General features: G+C 41.5%; 1 protein-coding gene across 11 annotated transcripts in view; it reads left to right on the plus strand.

Annotated features, from left to right (window-relative positions):
- dlgap2a (discs, large (Drosophila) homolog-associated protein 2a) overlaps positions 1–20052 on the plus strand; it is a 152102-nt gene that overhangs the window by 27144 nt on the left and 104906 nt on the right. For 2 of the 11 annotated variants that reach the window (XM_058090764.1, XM_058090763.1), the window contains exon 1: positions 4877–5287. The exons of the other annotated variants lie outside the window; for them this stretch is intronic. The gene's annotated coding sequence lies outside the window, so the exon portion shown is untranslated. Of the gene's footprint in view, positions 1–4876; positions 5288–20052 lie in introns of those variants that run through there. 11 annotated transcript variants of the gene reach the window in all.

The following is a 20052-nucleotide window of genomic DNA, read 5'->3' on the forward strand; positions in this document are numbered from 1 at the left end:
AATCTATTGTGTAGCTTAATTCAGCCAAGTAATCACACCCGCTCTAAGTCATTTCTTGTGCTTTGCCTAACTGCAAACAGAAAGACTTGGCATACGCAGCATATTGTTCTTTTACACTCTAAGAGCTTTACCGAACATAATACATCAAGCCCTCTGTTGACCCAGTCAGTCCACGGCTGCTGCAGTGTTATAAAAGCCTGTGTGACGGGTGCGATATGCTATATGGACTTTAACCTTCTCATTGAGTGAGGAGCTTGTGACAAGGCAAGTAGGCTTTTCTGTAAGAAAACGTATGTGAACACGTCACCTTGAATAATTGTGGCAGTGTTGCACAATGGGTGTCGGTGCTTACGTAATACATATCTCATTTACACAAGCAACAAACAAAGCTGTACCAGCGGATGAGATCAGAGAGAGCAGATAAACGAGGAGCACCATTATCCCAGCAGCAAGCAGAGGCAGATATTCCCAGCATGCAGACGTAGAATTAAATCAAATCCCAATTTGATTTGTCTGTGAGACGTATATTTCCTCTTGGATACACATACAGTACGTCCCAGTGGTTTTACTGTTTTGATATTGTGCAGGTGTTCTACTTTGTAACGGTGATACCTTAGGGTAAATCTGCAAGCCGTTGTTTGGAACAATGTGAAGTTTAGACTCACATGGAAATCTCTCGAAATCCGTCATCTATAATTGTTATCTTCTGGCTTCTGTGCATTCTAAAGATATACAAACAGATACAAAAAGACAGCTCATTTCTGTACGTAATGGGACAGTGAAATAACATAAACTGGTACAAAAACACCATCCAAAGTCAAAAATAACAACACAGCAGTTCCAAAAAGGACAGTTTTGGTCAGGTCATAGTTAAGGATGGAGTGCTCCCAGAAAGTGAGGAAACATCTCCCCTCAAAGGGTCTTCTTGAGAAGCACGGTTCCTTAAGGATGGAGCATGACACAATGCATAATACTGCAGTTGATATGATCGTTTTATCTGAATTGGAAGAACACAAAACTATTTATCCTGATAGGAACTATTGGGATTTTAAACATGGATTCTGGGATCCGTCTGTAAAATAAAGTCAGAAAACCATGTGATATTTCTGGTTTCACTACTTCACAACTCAGATGTCACATAGCCAGTATAACTTCGACTTCATCCATGTGGTGTGGGATCAATTCTCACCCAATGCACTGTTCACAAGTGCCTGACTGTCGACCAGTCCTGGGTTTTTATGAAATGCTTGCATTCTTTATGACTACCCTCTGAGATCATCAACCTCACAAGGGTCGCGGGCATGCTTGAGCCTATCCCAGCTGTCTTCGGGCGAGAGGTGGGGTACACCCTGGACTGGTCGCCAGCCAATCACAGGGCACATATAAGACAAACAACCATTCACACTCACATTCATACCTATGGACAATTTGGAGTCGCCAATTAACCTAGCATGTTTTTGGAATGTGGGAGGAAACCGGAGTATTCGAAGAAAACCCACACATGCACAGGGAGAACATGCAAACTCCACACAGAGATGTCCGAGCGGGGACCCTCTAAGATCATTTCATCAGAAATCTGCACATTCCTCTTGCAGAAATCAAAACAGAGTTGGAATTTGTGGGTCTCCAATGTTTACAATGACCCAACAGTGAATAAGAGGACATCGGTGCAATGTCACATAACCGGTTGAAATGTGTCACCTTTGCATGTACTTTGGCCAAAGTCAAACCAGAGCGATGATGAGGCCTGTTGATGAATGATTAGACTGTCTGTTTAGTATTACATTCACCGCATCCGCATTGCAAGGACAAAAGCTCATGCAGGAGGAGGATTTCTCTGCCACAGCACATCTTTGCCGTTTGCAATAAGGTCTACTGCCTTATGCTTGGTGGATATTGGCTTGTATTTGACATTGACTGGTGAAATTAATATTTTTATGCGATGAGACTACAGTTACACGCAAAGATGATACCTTTATTGCTGATCTAGTAACAGGCAACACAAGCAGATATTGTTTTAAGGGCTGAGCTGGAGATTGAAGATATATTGAAGTATTACATGCATGCAAAAAAGCCAATATTGGGAGAATAGATTTGACAAGGAGCTGGAAACATTCCAAAGCAAAGCATGCTGTTGCTGCAGATATGTCGGCTGCAATTTGCACTAATAGCATATAGTAGACGTCATTTGGATGCTTGGTTGTGACATTTAAATGTTTCTCAACTGGTAATAAGGCAGCAAAATGTTGAAAGAATGTATATATGAAGCAGCTTTCATGTTGTTTATATTTTGGCATCCTACCATCCAAAGGTTGCAGTAAGATGTAATCTATATTTGATTTGCACATGCAAATTATTGTTCTATTGGGCGTGACACCCGGTGTAGTCTTCCAGTTCGATTCCACCCTCAGCCATCTCTGTGTGGAGTTTGCATGTTCTCCTCGTGCATGCGTGGGTTTTCTCCGGGTACTCCGGTTTGTGTCCGCAAAAACATGCTAGGTTAATTGGCGACTCCAAATTGTAGGTATAGGTATGAATGTGAGTGTGAATGGTTGTTTGTCTATATGTGCCCTGTGATTGGCTGGCCACCAGTCCAGGGTGTACCCCGTTACAGAAATCCGTTACAGAAAATGGATGGATGGGAAGGAAGGTAAAAATATATATATAAAAAATATTTCTTTTGATTGTTGTGAGACAATCAAAAAATATATAAAAAATATATAAAAAATATTTCTTTTGATTGTTGTGAGACTGAAAATGCCACAATGCTAGTAAATACAGCCAAGAATGAGTTTTATTTGCTAATTTCTACATACTTTTTACATTTAAAGTCTTAAATATGTCATTATTATGTCATTTATTTCACTAAATACTACTAATAAGATTTTGACTTTTGCTAGATTGTTTTGTATTCCATTCATCTATCCATCCATTTGCTGTACGGCTTAGCCTCATGTGGGTCACGGGCGTGCCAGAGCCTATCCCAGCTGTCTTCGAGCGAGAGGCGGGACTTATTCCATTAATTAATTAATTAATAAAAACTTGTTTTTAGAGGAGAAATTCTTCCAGTTCGGTCAGATCTATAACTAAGAAAGTGGGATAAATGAAAGATTGCTGTATTTCCTTTGCTATTTTATGTTGTTTAAAGTGAGTATAAATAATTGATTCAGAACTGTTCATCCCTGTCCTAGTTCCCAGAACACACATCTGTAATTCCACCAAATTTATTGTATTCCCACTTGACTACCTCCAGAGGCTTGTTAAAATTTAATTCCTTTTTTTACCTGAGTGTGTCGGCAAACAGCATCAGCATTATGCATATACCCACTGAAAGAGGACTGATTTTTTCCAATAGTCTCATAAATCTCTGTTCTACCTGGTTGAACATGGAGGCTGTTTAGAGCCCGGCTGGCCGTCTCTCTTGGCCGACATTATAGATCTAGATTGACAGCTGCTCCATCCTGTCTGCCACTGTTAATCATTGAAGGATTTGGGCTGCCGGCAAGCAGCTCTGACAAGCGACCTTGAGTCCTGCTGGGACTACAAGCAAAAGCCTGCTCCCTTGTTAGAGCAAGTGAGGTGCTCCTCAGTCAGTTGGTCACAAAATACACAATAATAACTTTCTATGGATCACGTTGCATTGTGTACCTTTTCCATTTTAATGCTATGGTCAAACTTACTGGAGACAGTCACAACAAGGGCATGCCCACTTCACACCTAAAGTCTGGTACATACATAATACATAATATTTATAAACCCCTTCTCTCACCAGTAGTTAATGACAACCGCCACTTTGCATAGAATAAATAATCAGAATAAGTCAATATAAGACAAAGCATCAGCATCAGCAAAACATTGCAGTCATACGGTGTAGAAGTGATGGTTCAAGCAAACCAGTCCTGTGTAGTCAGGTGAGGCATGTAACTCATCAAAAACAAAAACATAAAATGAATTTGCACAATTCTTGATCAAATACAGGTAGACGCTTAATAATGAGGCTGCCACAAGTCTCAGATCTCAGCTTAGTGCACAAGCCTGTCGTCTGAGTGCACATGAGTTGGTATAGCTTCCTTATTCTTGTTCATCGGACAATAAAACAGAGGTTGCAATACTCTCCTCATTCTGAAGGGGTGTGCGTGAGCTGGTAGGTGCTTGTCATTGCTGTCCTTCAATCGAGAGCAGCAGTGGAGCACTAGCTAGATAGCTATTGAAATTCATTAAAGATAGTTTTAATGCTGAATGAATGAATTTGACTGTCTAGATTAAGGATTTATACAGTAAGATCGTTTCCAACAAAGTATCAGAACCTTTCCTGGAGAAGGATAGGGTATGTGTACCACAAGTGTTTTTCATCCAACCATCTTCTATACTGATTATTAGGGTTGGTGATATCATTTATACCAGTATGTCATTTTCTTATCATTGGAAGAATCTTTACCGGTATACCGGTCCATAAAAAATGTTTTTCAGTTAATAAAAAATAAATAAATGGGACAAAAAATATTTGAAAACAAATAGACGGCATGTTTTTATCCAATGTGAATTGTTAGCACGGATGCCCAGAGTGAGCGCATCTTGCTTTTGAATGACATTTGCCAAATCCAGCTTTGAACACATTAACATAGAAGGGTTTATCATCACATACACCTAATAGATGTTGACACTGTAAATGAGGACACAGCCAGGATGCAGTCAGAGAGCGAGGAAGGAAGAATATGAAATGCATAAAGATGAATAAGACTACTCTTCTAGGTGTTATGTATGTACCATAACAAACATCTCTCTATTTCTTACTCTTTTTCTGTCTTCTGTCTCTCACCGTCTCATCACATAACTCTCCATCTGTTCTGGTAAAAATCCCGGTGTCAAAAAACTCCAGAATCCACATTCCAGTCACAGTTTAGCTCCAGCCATGCTGTGGGAACCAGCAGTGGCAAATGTCTGTTTTGCCTGTCTCTCCTCTCTCTTGCTGCACTGCCACTTTGCTGTGCTGCAGTAGATGGTCCTCAGTGTGCGCTCGCAACTCATCGCAGTGGCGGCGCAGCATCTCACTGACAATTCCCGTCTTCTTAGCCCGGGTGTTTTTTTTTTGTTTTTTTTCCCTGAGTCCCTTATTGTCAGTGAGTCTGGATAAATGTAAGGGCAGGGGAAGACAATATACAGGTGAAGAGCTGAGGAAGTCTATGATTCAGTGTACTTTGTACATGACTGTGTGATCTTCTGCTGTCTTTGGGTGACAAATCAGCTTGTGCTCTTAGATGCCTCCTGCTTTTAGAGACTTTGCAAGGTAAGTTAGTTCTCTTCATCTCATGTAGTTTACTATGCGTTTGATATTTTAGCTGTCAGTGGGCATCCTTTTGCAGTGACTTTGCATTTATTGGAAGGTTATATTTTGGTAGAAGTTGTCAGATTAATATGTTTAAGTTTGCATGTTTTAAAATTCAACCACATTGCACAGTGAAATCTGGAATAAATTGGATTTCAATGCAGAAATTTGAAATCTGGGCTATGCATATATTGTACAGGAATGCTTTACATAATGTATATATAGTGTTTTTTGTGGAAAGAAACATTATTTTTCTGTCACTGCCAGTGCTGTCCTGAGGGATTGTTGCAGCATGTGTACACATGCGTGGCAGGGAATACTATCCATGTGGGGGTGTGAGCAGCTGTATGCATCTAATGTAAACTGTCATGAAGGGTGGGTCAGCTTTGCATGCGTGTGACACCTTTTCAATGTGTGCTTGAACTATCCTTTGATTTTGAGCGAGAGGGCAACAACATAAGCTTTCATTTAGGAAACACTCATTAGTGTTACATGAGGTTCCGGGTGCTATGAGTGTGGGTGGGGACTTAGTGACCGCTTGCAGGTTTCGGGGCTTTCCCGTTTCTTGTTGCTGGTTTTTGGTCCAGCCTGTTTTGGAGATGCTTATGGTCCTCTCTGTCCGTTGCTGCACTGCAGACAGCCTCTCTCCCGCCCAGGCTGCTACGTGCTACCTTACTTTGACACAGACAGCGTTGGCTTGGAGAGGCTCTTCATACAGTATATCTGTCTGTGCCATTTGAACAGATGGTTGTAGCTCAGTACCTTCCTGCAGTCTGCACCGTGGTGTGTTTGGGGATGCAGGTGCATCTATCTGTTGGGAGTTAGTCTGTCATTACCATTTCTTTGTTTAGATAAATGATATCAGTAACAAGACCATGATGACAACCTCGGGATCTCTTGCTGCTCTAAATAAACATCTGATCTCCTGCAAGACTGTTTGGATACGCCAAGTGGTTCCCCACCGTCCATCCTCAGGGTGTCCACCTACACGCCTGCTGCTTTGTGTGTCATGCTGACTCCATAGGGATGTATATTTAGACTGCAAGATACGCTACAAACAGCAATCATGTCTCTTTTGGAAGTGTCATTGGAGCAGCGATAACACACACGAGACAAATACTCATGTGGCCTCCATGCACACACACATGTGGAAAAGTATGACTATGCCTTAGTGGGATGCACATTCATAAATAATGGATTTTGCACCAAGATGAATGTGCTTGAACTGCATGACATAAACAAGCAAAAGAGCATCACAGTTTGACATGTGGTTAGCACTAGTGATGTGTGAATCGATTTCGTGGTATCGATATATCAATACTCGAGTATCGATTATGCCCATAAAGTATTAGCACAACAACAACTTACATTAATGTGTTGATATGGAGATGATTAGATAGTATTAGACCTGTTGCGATATTTCAAGCATAAATCACATATTACTCTATTTGTACTTTTTTACACCTGCTTTTTCTAATTAACTTCACTTTTCATCGTAAAGGCAAGATATTTGATTGCATTTTTTTACCTAATATCAGGACTGAATTTGATTGAACGATATGTGAAATATTATTATGATTTTTGAAGAGGACAACTTTGTGGTAGCAATTTAACTACTTCAGTTACATTGTGTAAAAATAATGTATTGGAATTTGTAGAAGTGAAATATATATCTACAAATACAGGAGTTACAATATATTTACACAATTTCATGCAGTCAATTTCACCTACAATTTGTACAGATTCCGAATCCCAGGGTTACGTTTTCAAAGATGTTAATTGTGTCGGTTGTGGAGTGGAAACCGGATGTTTACACTCTGTCGAAGCGACATGTGAGTAATGGTATGATATGCTAATAAAGCCAAGAGCTCCTAGATATTAGTGTACATTGCTGTTCTTGAATTGTTTTAAACAAGCCACAAACATAACATTCACTATTTGGATTGTATATTTTTATATTATGATGGTTTCAGCTCAGAAATTTGTGTACCTTTGTGCACTATTTAGGCACAAAGTATTCTAGATCATCTCTGCAATACACTTTATCTCCTTGTTTCATGACTATTTGGATCGGAAGCAGGAAATCCATTGAAACGCTGCACAAAGAGGTGCAGAGTCTGGAAGATCTTGAAAGCTTATATGTGGGTTATTGTGTGTAGCTGCTCTACTGTAGCCCATAACTCCAGGGCGGAAAGGGCCCTTTAAAAAACATATTTAGAATGTCTGAAACAGGTTTTCTATGCTTTAACTACAGAAATATTTGATATAAATAAGGAAACGTAGGCCACCCAGGAGACCAAGGTTTGATGCCCTCCTCTGGCATCTCTGTGTGGAGTTTGCAGGTCCCCTCTGTGTATGCGTGGGTTTTTCCCCACATTCCAAAAATATGCTAGGTTAATTGGCGACTCCAAATTTTTTTGGTTGTTTGTCTATTTGTGCCCTGTGATTGGCTGGCGAGCAGTCCAGGGTGTACCCCACTTATCGCTCGAAGACAGCTGGGCTCCAGCAACCCCGCGACCCTCATGAGGATAAGCAGTAGAAAATTTGTACTTCAGAAAATCTGAAATTCACTTATCTCAGGCAGGTCTGGAAGCAATAAATGAGGGATGACTGTATACTGTACATGTTCTCCTTGTGCTTGCAAGTTACGCTAATTGGAGACTCTAAATAGTCCACGGGTGTGAATGGGAATGTTATGCATCTATATGTGCCTTGTCAATGACTATATGCCATGCCTCCTCACCCAAAGTCAGCTTGGCTTGGCTCCACCTCACCCATGACCCTGACTTTCTGTCGTGACCTTTCATTATATTAAATGTTAAGCCAACTGGATGGTTATGATTAAATGCTTTAATCTATACAGCCAGTATAAATCAGGATTCTCAGGCCTTGAGTGTACTGTCTTTCCACAGACATTTTGAAAACAAAACTAATCTCTTTGCCACACTCCTGCAATTGGGTGCCTGTTTATCTGTCAAGACCAGGCACTTTCCCACAATAATCCTTTTCACCAAAGTTCAGTAAACTTCCTTGGCTCTTATACTATGACCATCCCAGGCTAGAAGCATGCGGTCGCATGAATATGGTGATATTATGGTATTCTTCAATGTCACAATCCTAAGTGTATTCAGCTTACAAATCTGCATGTTTAAAGATATGAACGTAACAAAGCAGTTGATGAACATTAGACAGTCTTACTTGAATATGTCCTTTCAGTCCTTCCACATAAACCTTGACACTTTTTATTTAAATGTCTGTCTTTCAGTCAGTTCTCAGCGGAATATTGTTGAATTCTGTACAAAAGAATTGGGTAGATATAAAAAGTGAACTCTTAAAAAGTTTCAATGCCACCAAAATAAAAAAAGGGGCGGCACGGCGGAAGAGTGGTTAGCACGCAGACCTCACAGCTAGGAGACCAGGGTTCAATTCCACCCTCGGCCATCTCTGTGTGGAGTTTGCATGTTCTCCACGTGCATGCGTGGGTTTTCTCCGGGTACTCTGGTTTCCTCCCACATTCCAAAAACATGCTAGGTTAATTGGCAACTCCAAATTGTCCATAGGTATGAATGTGAGTGTGAATGGTTGTTTGTCTATAGGTGCACTGTGATTGGCTGGCGACCAGTCCAGGGTGTACCCCGCCTCTCGCGCAATGACAGCTGGGATAGGCTCCAGCACCCCCGCGACCCTTGTGAGGAAAAGCGGTAGAAAATGAATGAATGAATAAATAAAAAAAAGAACAAGGATCAGAACAGTTAAAGAAAAAACTAAATTCTACAAAGTGTGACCATAAACATGCGAGGCCGAATGCATTAACAAATGCAATGATAGGATTATTGTTATGACAGTCCCAGTCATGGTCAGTCAAACATTGAAACTTCTAAACAGTTAAAACATCTGCCAACTGGCCGTTCATTGCTCTACATCTTGACATGTAGCTGTTGCTGTGAGAGCATGTGTGAAATATTGCCACCGGCACATTGTAACGGCCATTTACATAATTGCATACGACTCAGTGATAGCCACAAAAGGAGCAATTCGTCCAAAGTGAGTAAAGGGTTTTTTAGATGTCATACGTTTGTGCTTGGAGGTTTGCAGATGGTTGTGGATGTGATCACATGAATTTGTAATGTCGGATTTGAGCAACACAGATTTAAGGAGCAGTACGGAATTGAAAATAGCAAGGGTCCTTGCTCGACTGTTGTTAGATACAATTTATTTGATAGAAATCAACAGTTCATTAAGAAGCCACCTTAATGAATGTACACACAAACCTCTAAAGTTGCGTGCTCCTGAAGTCGTACAATTTCGCACAAAACTTGGGAGTTTAAACCATCCTTGACATGATGTCAAGGAAGGCCTCGGTGAAACTGTCAGGACCATACATACATATATGTAGGTAAGCACTGAAGGAGTAACTGCATTTGTTTTCTCTTCACCTTTTGTTAGATGATGCATTTGTGGCCTCATATAAACAGTGATTAACTATTTTTAATATAAACAGTGATTAACTATTTTTAATATAAACAGTGATGAACTATTTTTAATATAAACAGTGATTAACTATTTTTTGTATAAACAGTGATTAACTATTTTTAATCAAATATGACAAATATGAATGTTGGAATCTTACATAGCCTTTCTTATTTTTGTATTTTGAAGCGAGCCGCACGTTGACCAAGTGGTTAGCATGTACGTAGGCCACAGTCGGGGTCCTGTGTTTGATTCCACATGTCTGGAGTTTGCATGTTCTCCCCATGCGTGGGTTTTCTCCGGGTACTCCGGTTTCCTCCCACATTCCAAAAACATGCTAGGTTAATTGGCGACTCCAAATTGTCCATAGGTATGAATGTGAGTGTGAATGGTTGTTTGTCTATATGTGCCCTGTGATTGGCTAGCAACCATTTCAGGGTGTACGCCGCCTCTCGCTCAAAGACAGCTGGGATAGGCTCCAGGTATAGAAAATGGATGGATGGCATTTTTAAGCTCTACGAAATTCCAAGAGCGATGTGGAGCGAATTTTATATAACTACAGTATTTTGTATTTTCAAATAAAGAATAGAAGTAGTAGTTGGTGTAGCTTTTTTTTTTTTAGTTTTACAGCCATTATACAGTAAATCAATGAGTAACGTCTAAAAAACTGAAAAACAACTGTTTATTTCTTGACAGCATAAATTAACATAAATTTGATCAATGACAAGGTTAATTGTGATGCATTTTTATATAAATGTCTCATGCATGGCAACATACATTTTTGGGGGAATCTTATTACGTTGCCAGCTCTGTGCATGAGGTGGGCTTCATACAGACGGGGGGTCTCACTTGTTCCACAAATTGAGTGGCCAGTTGATCCAAGCTGAGATGAAGCAGCTCACCCGCTGGCGGTGATCAGCCCCGATGTCAAATGTGTCATTTTGGAGCGTGCATGATGTGTCAGTTGCGCTCATGAGACCGTGTGAGGCACAAATGATTGTCAGCGTGTTCTATCTGCTGGGTTAATGCTTTTGACTTCAATCAGTGTCCAACCGACTGAGTCGACTTCTCCTATTGGAAAACACTGCCAAGAACACGGGCGTACACGCACAAACATGTTTGAAGCTGTTGAGAAGCTGCACTTTTATCTCTTCACAGCAAGTCTCAGTCCAGATGCTACATATTCTCACAAGCAATTAAACATTATGAAAGCACTTTATAGTGGAAGCTCCAAGGTCAAACACCATCTGTTCCGGGACATTATGTTTGACCTCTGATTGGTTCGGATTTGGAACTGATTTTTTCCATAAATATAGGAAACTGTCAAAGTGTTTATTTACTACAAAAGCAAAGTTTAGGGTATCGCGGTAATATTCTATGCAAATATTCATTCATTCATTTTCTACCGCTTATCCTCACGAGGGTCGCAGGGGGTGCTGGGGCCTATCCCAGCTGTCTTCGGGCGAGAGGTGGGGTACACCCTGAACTGGTCGCCAGCCAATCACAGGGCACATACGTATAGACAAACAACCATTCACACTCACATTCATACCTATGGACAATTTGGAGTCGCCAATTAACCTAGCATGTTTTTGGAATGTGGGAGGAAATTGGAGTACCCGGAGAAAACCCACGCATGCACAGGGAGAACATGCAAAGGGTGGAATTGAACCCTGGTCTCCTAGCTGTGAGGTCTGCGCGCTAACCACTCGTCCACCGTGCAGCCTCTGTGCAAATATGCTAAGCAAAATAATCTCTACTTTGACAACAAATGAGTAAGCCAAATGCTGCTTTTTGCCTTACCCAGCAAAAGCAATAAGAAGAAATAAGGCTAGTCACCATTGGCACCTAATAGATCATAATGGATGCATGACCTACCACCATTAAGCACAACCAGTAAGAACCACTTGGTCTCCATGGTCTTCTTCTTTCTCATCTTAGGCCCTCACCTCTGGCTGTGTCTTTCTCTCTCAATGTCATCCTTCCTCGTCCTCCTTTTTTGTCTCTTTACCCGTTTCTCACTTTCCTCCATTGTGTAATCAGCAGGTTGTACTGCAGCCTGAGCCAGTGCCAGAACTTAATGAGTCTCAAACAAACAGTTCCATGCACTGGGACAGAACAACCTCTTTGCTCTGTAACCGCTTAGGAAGGTTCCATAAAAATACATATACATATAAAACATGGATAAAAGGGAATAGCGGTCTGTTGAACACCTTAAACATCCATCTGACTCATTTGCAGGACATTACAATCCTGTAGGTGGTAGTGGTGCATAGTGGACATGTTTGCTGCCCTACTCCGCCCCGATGCAAGCAGACTGTAACAAGAAATATGATTTTTGTTTGGTGTGTCTGATTAACTAATTAACTCTGCATTAAATCCAAACATAACACAGTAAGGTTAAGTATCGCAATTGGCCAAGTGGTTAGCGCGTAGGCCACACAGCTTGGAGACCCGAATTAGATTCCACCCTAGGGCATGTATGAGTTCCCACTGTGCATGCGTGGGTTTTCTCCGGGTACTCCGGTTTCCTCCCACATTCCAAAAACATGCTAGATTAATTGGCGACTCCAAATTGTCCATAGGTATGAATGTGAGTGTGAATGGTTGTTTGTCTATATGTGCCCTGTGATTGGCTGGGGACCAGTCCAGGGTGTGCCCCGCCTCTCGCCCGAAGACAGCTGGGATCGGCTCCAGCAGCCCCCGCGACCATTGTGAGGATAGAAAATAAATGAATGAATTCTAATCTAATACACTACTAATGTTCACTGTTAAGTCTTGTATTTGCAATCCAACAAAAATACAACCATCTTAGCTTCTAAGTCATCACCACTAGCCTGGTTCTTTTTCTAGTATTTATAACGCTTTCTTGTCAACATGAGGATTTTCTTACCGGCTATAAGCAGCAGCTTTACAAAATAATTCCTCCAAGTATTGGATACCTGTCATAACAATTCCTTATCAGATATCATACAAACCTTGTCCTAAAGCCCTTGTGAACTCCCCCTCCCTTTTGTAAACAAAAACACACAGATCACACATCATATTCCTTTCTACTGACTTCTCTACCTTTTTGCTTCCTAGTCCACTGTTTGTGCAGTTTTGATTTGCGCTGTCAGATAAAGAGAAATGGGATTTAAAATTAAATAATACAATATCAAATACAGTAGAACCTTGGTTAGTACTCTAACCAAATTATGTGTACCAAAAGAAATAATGCATATCCAATGTATCCATTCCATTACTCTGTGTGGAGTTTGCAAGTTCTCCCCGTGCATGCGTGGGTTTTCTCCGGGTACTCCGGTTTCCTCCCACATTCCAAAAACATGCTAGGTTAATTGGCGACTCCAAATTGTCCAAAGGTATGAATGTGAGTGTGAATGGTTGTTTGTCTATATGTGCCCTGTGATTGGCTGGCGACCAGTCCAGAATGTACCCTGCCTCACGCCCAAAGACAGCTGGGATAGGCTCCAGCACCCCTGTGACCCTTGTGAGGATAAAATGAAATGCCTGTATTTATTGATGCAATGCATGATTAGCCAATTTTGCAGAGTATTTCAAAAAATGGATTGGCTAACTTTTCTAGCGGGATGCCATCCTCTGCAAATATTACTACAAAACCTCAACAAACTATAATACCCACACTTGTGATCAAGGAAGACAGGATTCATGTAAAATATTTTTTTTGCTCACACAATTAAACAGGATGTGGCAAACTGAGCTCTTATTTTGAAGGTATGAAAGCATGTTGTGTTGGTTGTCTCTTGATGGTAAAGACGAGAATAAACGTACATCTCGTTTTTGTTCCACTCACAACCTAAAATGCTCATTTCCGTTAACAGTAACAGTAAAAGTGAGTTGCGGACACACTGCCGCACGAGCATGCTAAACTAAGCTAAGCCAGCTAGCTTCCTTTTGCGCTCCGTAAGAGATAAGTTTCAAAGTTGTTACGCCAAGTTTCGCAGGTGTTTTAGATCGCCTTTTTGTTGTTTAGATTCTGCCACAATTGACCGTTCCCTGGGGAAATACTTTTCTGCGTTAATACGTTCTTTACCTCGCCATGACAGCATTTGATTTGCAATTCTCATTCTTTGTATTTTTGAATTTCGAGGCAGGGCTGGACTAGTCAAGTCATGGGATTGCATAAACATGTCACTCCCTGGTGGTTTCTATACAATTTTATATACAACAAGTTTCTGCAATGTATCTGTAAAACAGTTTCGAAAAAAAAGTAAACCGAATTTGAACACTATATATATCGTAGCAAAGTAAGCTTTCTTAACAGTAATATTAGACTCTGCAATATCTAATTTATAGAGCGTTTAATACTGCAAAAGTTGTGACTGAGCTTCATTTATTGACCCCATCCCGTCATTATTACCACCGCCGCTACACATCTCATTTCTTTTCAAAGGTTTTACATGGTGTGTTTGCTTGACACCGCATAGCAGGGCCTTGCTCCCTTAGTTGCCATGGAGACACCACCACTTGTCAGCAGTGCTGCACTGATTTTTGTGAGTCTTTGCATAAATGCCCCCCCACCACCACCCTTACCCCATCCAAACTGTGCCGCATGTTGGGGGCTCACCCATGCCTGCGGTTTACGTGGGCGGGTAGACAAGCGCATGTGCATGTTATTGTGATGGAGAGAGAATGGGAACAGGAAGGAGAAAGATCAAAACAAAGTGGGAGGAATTGAGGGGGGGGTGTGGTTTGAGGGGAGTCCTCAGGAGTGCTGATTATTTTGTCCTTTAATTTCAACCTTTCAAACTTCTGTTGGAAAAATGCTTCTCACTTTTCGCATCATGAGCCGGTTATCCTTTGCGTCACACACATTTTGCACAATGATTTTTAAATATCTGTTCAGTGTATCGACATGCACTTTTGAGAGCGTTAAACATGCATTCAGAATTCAACATTTTTTTTTATGTATTCTCTAAAGTGACCTTATTTCTGTCTATATTTGTCTTTTTGTATTGCATTGTTTTAGAAGCTTAATTTACCAGCAATCTCATTTCCTGCAGGGGCTGACTCAAAGTAGAGAATGACTGAGATTCTGAAAGCATTAACATAATGCTTACTCAGAGGTTCCTCAAATGTCTGCTAATTATGCATCACGCAACAATGATTCACCAAATGGGCTTGATGTTAGACGATGTGGTGAAGAGCTAAAATTGGAAAAGATTTACTGACACAGCGAGTTGCTGCGTTGTATAAATAAAGTGCATATTGTGCAAATTTGACACAAAAATAAAACATTTTTCTTCCAATTTTGAGACTATTCTAGCTGACTTTAGGTGAGAAATGGCGTACACCCTGGACTGGTTATCAATCAATCACAGGACAGATATATAGACAAACAGTTGTGTGCAGTCAGGGCCAGCAAGCCATTACCAGAAGTACCGACCTACAGTACATTCATTTATTCCCAACTGTATCGTATCTTAATTTTGTCCTGTATTACTTCACTGCAGTGCTTCCAGAAGTATATGCCTTTTTTCCCGTCCAATCAGATTCCAGCTCCTGTGTTGGCATATTGATATAATCTGCCCAGGGCCTTCAGAATCAGAAGTGCTGGCTACTACTGTCACATACATACTATTAATACATACTATAATGGGGCTCGCAGCCACCCAGTATGTTAAAATCTCATCTCGTTCTCGTTGACCCGATTCTGTGTTTTGTCTCAATTCGTGAGTTGGGTGACTCATGACATGACTCATGGTATTTATGATCTGTCACATTGAATATGATTTCTTTTTAAACTTTTCATTCATTTATTCATTCATTTTCTACTGCTTATCCTTACAAGGGTAGCGTGGGGTGCTCGGGGGTGCCTCTCGTCTTCGGGCGAGAGGCGGGGACACCCTGGACTGGTCGCCAGCCAATCACATGGCAATTTGAAGTCGGCAATTAACCTATCATGTTTTTAGAATGTGGGAGGAAACCGGAGTACCCACGCATGGACAGTGAGAACATGCAAACTCCACTCAGAGATCGCCGAGGGTGGAATTGAACTCGGGTCTCCTAGCTGTGAGGCCTGCGTGCTAACCATCAGCCTTTTTTTAAACTTGTCAACAAAAAAACAAACTAAAATACAGAAGTGTTACCATGTGAACAGGGCTTTGAAGTTTTAAAAATAATTGTTTTAATGAACCTAACACGTATGTATTCGGACAGGTGGGAGCAGAGCATCCCATCATAATCCCACGCAAACATGGAGGGAGTGTGTACAGTCCACACAGGGGCAAGATTCAAACTTAGACACATTCGATTTTTTTGTGTGTTTCACTAATTGTCTCTCTGCTTTTATGGGTTCAGTGATTTTTGCCTGTGAAAAAAACCTCCCTGCTGCAACTGTGGCCAGTCAGAAAGTAAAACACAAAAGCCGCTGTTGGACAATAAAGCAAAGAGCTGAGTGAAGCTGCATATTTTTGGTGTTAATTCTCTAGAGTGCATCACAGTGAGGAGAGCCAGACCTCAACATTTGTCTATTTGCTGTATATTCATGACTAGTACATACGTATCTTTGTCTCGCTCTGATATGTCTGATTGAGGCATCACAAATCGGGAATTCTGCTTTCACAATGCAGATCAACTAGTTTGTGACCTTTTGAACCATTAATATCAAAGCCTAATTCCCAACCTTGTAAATTTGAATATGGGACAGTCTATACAATTAATGGATCAAATTAATTGGTGACTTCAAATTGTCCATAGGTATGAATGTGAGTGTGAATGGTTGTTTGTCTATATGTTCCCTGTGATTGGCTGGCCACCAGTCCAGGGTGTACCCTGCCTCTCGCCCGAAGACAGCTGGGATAGGCTCCAGCACCCCCGCGATCCTCGTGAGGAAAAGCGGTAGAAAATGAATGAATGAATATATTGATGACCAGAGTCAGACAAGGATCAGTGAAGACCATGAAGACGTCAGCTGTATGAGGTAGAGGCCATCGCATACATGGGAAGTGTCATCGACCAACAGGATGTCATCTGACATCTGAGCAAAAATAAGCAAGGCAGTATACTTGACATGGAGGACGACGAAGCCCACCATCAGGAAACTGCAGACGCTGGCCCGTCATCAGCAACGCCGTGTACTAACCAGCTGTCAGCCGAGGAAGAGACCCGGCACAAAAGATGTGGATGGATTGGAAACACCCTGAGGAAGCCGGCCAGTAACACCACAAGGCAAGCACTCAAGCAAGTGGAACCCCCCCGAGGGATGCGGAAGACAGGAAGGCCAAGAAACACCTGGCGACGAGACTTTGATGCAAACATCAAGAAGATGGGAAAAACCTGGAGGGAAAGCCCAGGATAGAGCACTCTGGTGGATTGTTGTCCTCCTTTGCTCCAGGATGAGCTTAACTAACTAATTTATTCCGGAATGGAAGATGTTAGGGCTGCACGGCGGATGAGTGGTTAGCACTCTGGCCTCACAGCTAGGAGACCCGAGTTAAATTCACCCTTGGCCATCTCTGTGTGGAGTTTGCATGTTCTCTCTGTGCATGTGTGGGTTTTCTCCGGGTACTCCGGTTTCCTCCCACATTCCAAAAACATGCTAGGTTAACTGGCAACTCCAAATTGTCCATAGGTATGAATGTGAGTGTGAATGGTTGTTTGTCTATATGTGCCCTGTGATTGGCTGGAAACCAGTCCAGGATGTACTCCACCTCTCGTCCGAAGACAGCTGGGATAGGCTCCAGCACCCCTGCGACCCTCGTGAGGATAAGCGGTAGAAAATGAATGAATTATAATTGTTTTACACAGAACCAAGGCAGTGGAGCCAAAGGAGAAAGTGTGGACTGTTGGCCTTGAGGAAAAATGCAGTGTTTGTTTCAGTAGTTTAAAAATAGCATTTGTAATTCTGCTTCTGGCGAACAAGTCTGCTTTTAACAGTTTAAAATACTTCTCTATAAGTTTGACGAGAACAGGACATGGATAACAGTATGTCTCATGTCTTGTTGAATTCATAATGTATGCTGTTTCACGGCCCTCACAACCAAAGTGTAAAAGTTTGCTGTGGCCTTTCAAATGCCGGTTGTGGTTAAGAAACACTGTTTGTTAATTGTGAGCAACAAATATGCATGTCTTGAGAACAACATGAAGAATTATTGACATGTAAAAATATGTACTATATCTTTTCACTAAATACACATTCCCTTTCATTCAAAATTTGACCACGGTTTCAAGTTGTTTCTATGCATAAGGATCAGAGATGTAATTGGCCACTGTTATCTTTTCGTACAATATGTATTTGTAATGTAATAGTAGTAGTACTGCAGTAATTCAAAACTGTGGTGAGACCAGCCATGTTGTTTGGTCTAGAGACAGTGCCACTGAGGAAAAACAGGAAGCAGAACTGGGTGTAGCAGAGATGAGGATGTTAGGGGTTCTCATTGGGAGTGACCAGGATGGATAGGATCAGGAACAAGTACATCACTGAGATATCACATACACTGAGATGGTTGGGACATGTCCAGAGGAGAGATAGTGAATATATTGGTAGAAGGATGCTGCGTTTAGAGCTGCCAGGTAGGAGGCGTAGAGGAAGACCAAAGAGGTTTATTCACTAGAGGTTCCAAGGAGGTTTATGGATGTAGTGAAGGAGGACATGAGGGTAGTTGGTGTGAGAGAGAGGGTTGGATGGAGGAGATTAATTTGCTGTGGCGACCCCTGAAGGAAAAAAACGAAACAGAAGGAAGTACAGTAGAAACTCAAATATGCAAAATGAAAAATATTTTTGGCAATAAACTGAATTCTGATCCAGCTTATGGACTACATTGCAGAGAGGCAGCAAAGCAAACCATGATGCATGTTAGAGACTTTTACGATGGAGACGTCGCTGTCACAGAGCATTGGCATGGCATGGAGTGAATGATGATGCAGAGATCTGTGACAGACGAACACGACCTCTGATGAGAAGCGGACTCACTGCGTTCCCTCCAGACAAGTTACTATGGGAGATGGTTCAAAGGTGAGAGCTCGGCCATGGCAAGCATCAGTCATCATTGCTGGATATTTGAGACTTATACTGAGAGAACGATGTAGTGTGGAAATCCGTCTGTATTCAACAAAGCATACCACCGAGAACCTAATGAGGATTAAATGGTATAGATAATTAATGAATGAAGAATATTAATATATTTTTGGACTTTTTACAATGATGTGTTTAACTGGTGGGTTTATTTATTGTCAAAAACTTTATTGTCCAATCTCTTTCTATTGCCCATGCCCTTTATGCAGTTAGTCATCACAAGAATGCAATTACTACCCCCCCAACCCCCCCACTCCACTATTAATAGCATCAGATAAATCATCAATGTGACACGGCCATGACATTGCTAAATTGTAATCAAATTATTTGGCATGAGAAGCAGCACGGTGGTGCTCTGGTTAGCGCTGCTGCCTGATAGCAAGAACGAGTGGAGTATAAGACAGATTCAAACCCAGGTCTTACCGATCTCCTGACTGTGTGGCCAACATGCTAATCACTCGGCCGCACGGTGGTGTGATGAAGCAACAAACACGCGCCGATCCTCCCACACTCTCCCCCATGCAACCCCTCCTCTTTCACAGCTGATCTTTGGCAGCTCAAGCCAGAGTCCTGCTGACTGGTAAGGACCAGGGTCATTAGGCCAGGTGGTGCTGCTGTGATACCCGCTGAGCAGCACATGTTTGACATTATCGCCTACAGACAGAACTATAGATTAGTACGTTGGCATCATTAGTCATTGTGCCAAGAAAATACTATCAGAACAGAGTTTTTTAAATATTTTTCTAAATTGTGCTGTTTTAGTCTCTGTAAAATGTAGGATTTTGTAAACTTATACTTTTTATGAGTAATTTTTGCCATACCAGGTTAATTGAAAACCTTTTTTTTTAGGTTACAAAGTGACAAAAAGTGAAGATTTTGTGGCAAATAGAGTCCTGTCGTGCAATGGAATGAAGTGTAAAGTAAATAGGAAAGATATTCAAAATCATTCATTCATTCATTTTCTACCGCTTATTCTCACGAGGGTCGCGGGGGATGCTGGAGCCTATCCCAGCTGTCTTCGGGCGAAAGGCAGGGTACACCCTGGACTGGTTGCCAGCCAATCACAGTTAAACACGAATGTCATTTTAAATAACACAGACTCAGCTGAATTAGTATCAAAATAGACTGTTTATAACCAAAATTAAGACATTCTAAGTAAAAATGTATGGTCAGCAGCACCACCCATTATATGTGCCAATCACAGGGCACATATAGACAA

The sequence above is a fragment of the Doryrhamphus excisus genome, chromosome 13, assembly GCF_030265055.1.
Source record: "Doryrhamphus excisus isolate RoL2022-K1 chromosome 13, RoL_Dexc_1.0, whole genome shotgun sequence".
NCBI lineage: Eukaryota > Metazoa > Chordata > Actinopteri > Syngnathiformes > Syngnathidae > Doryrhamphus > Doryrhamphus excisus.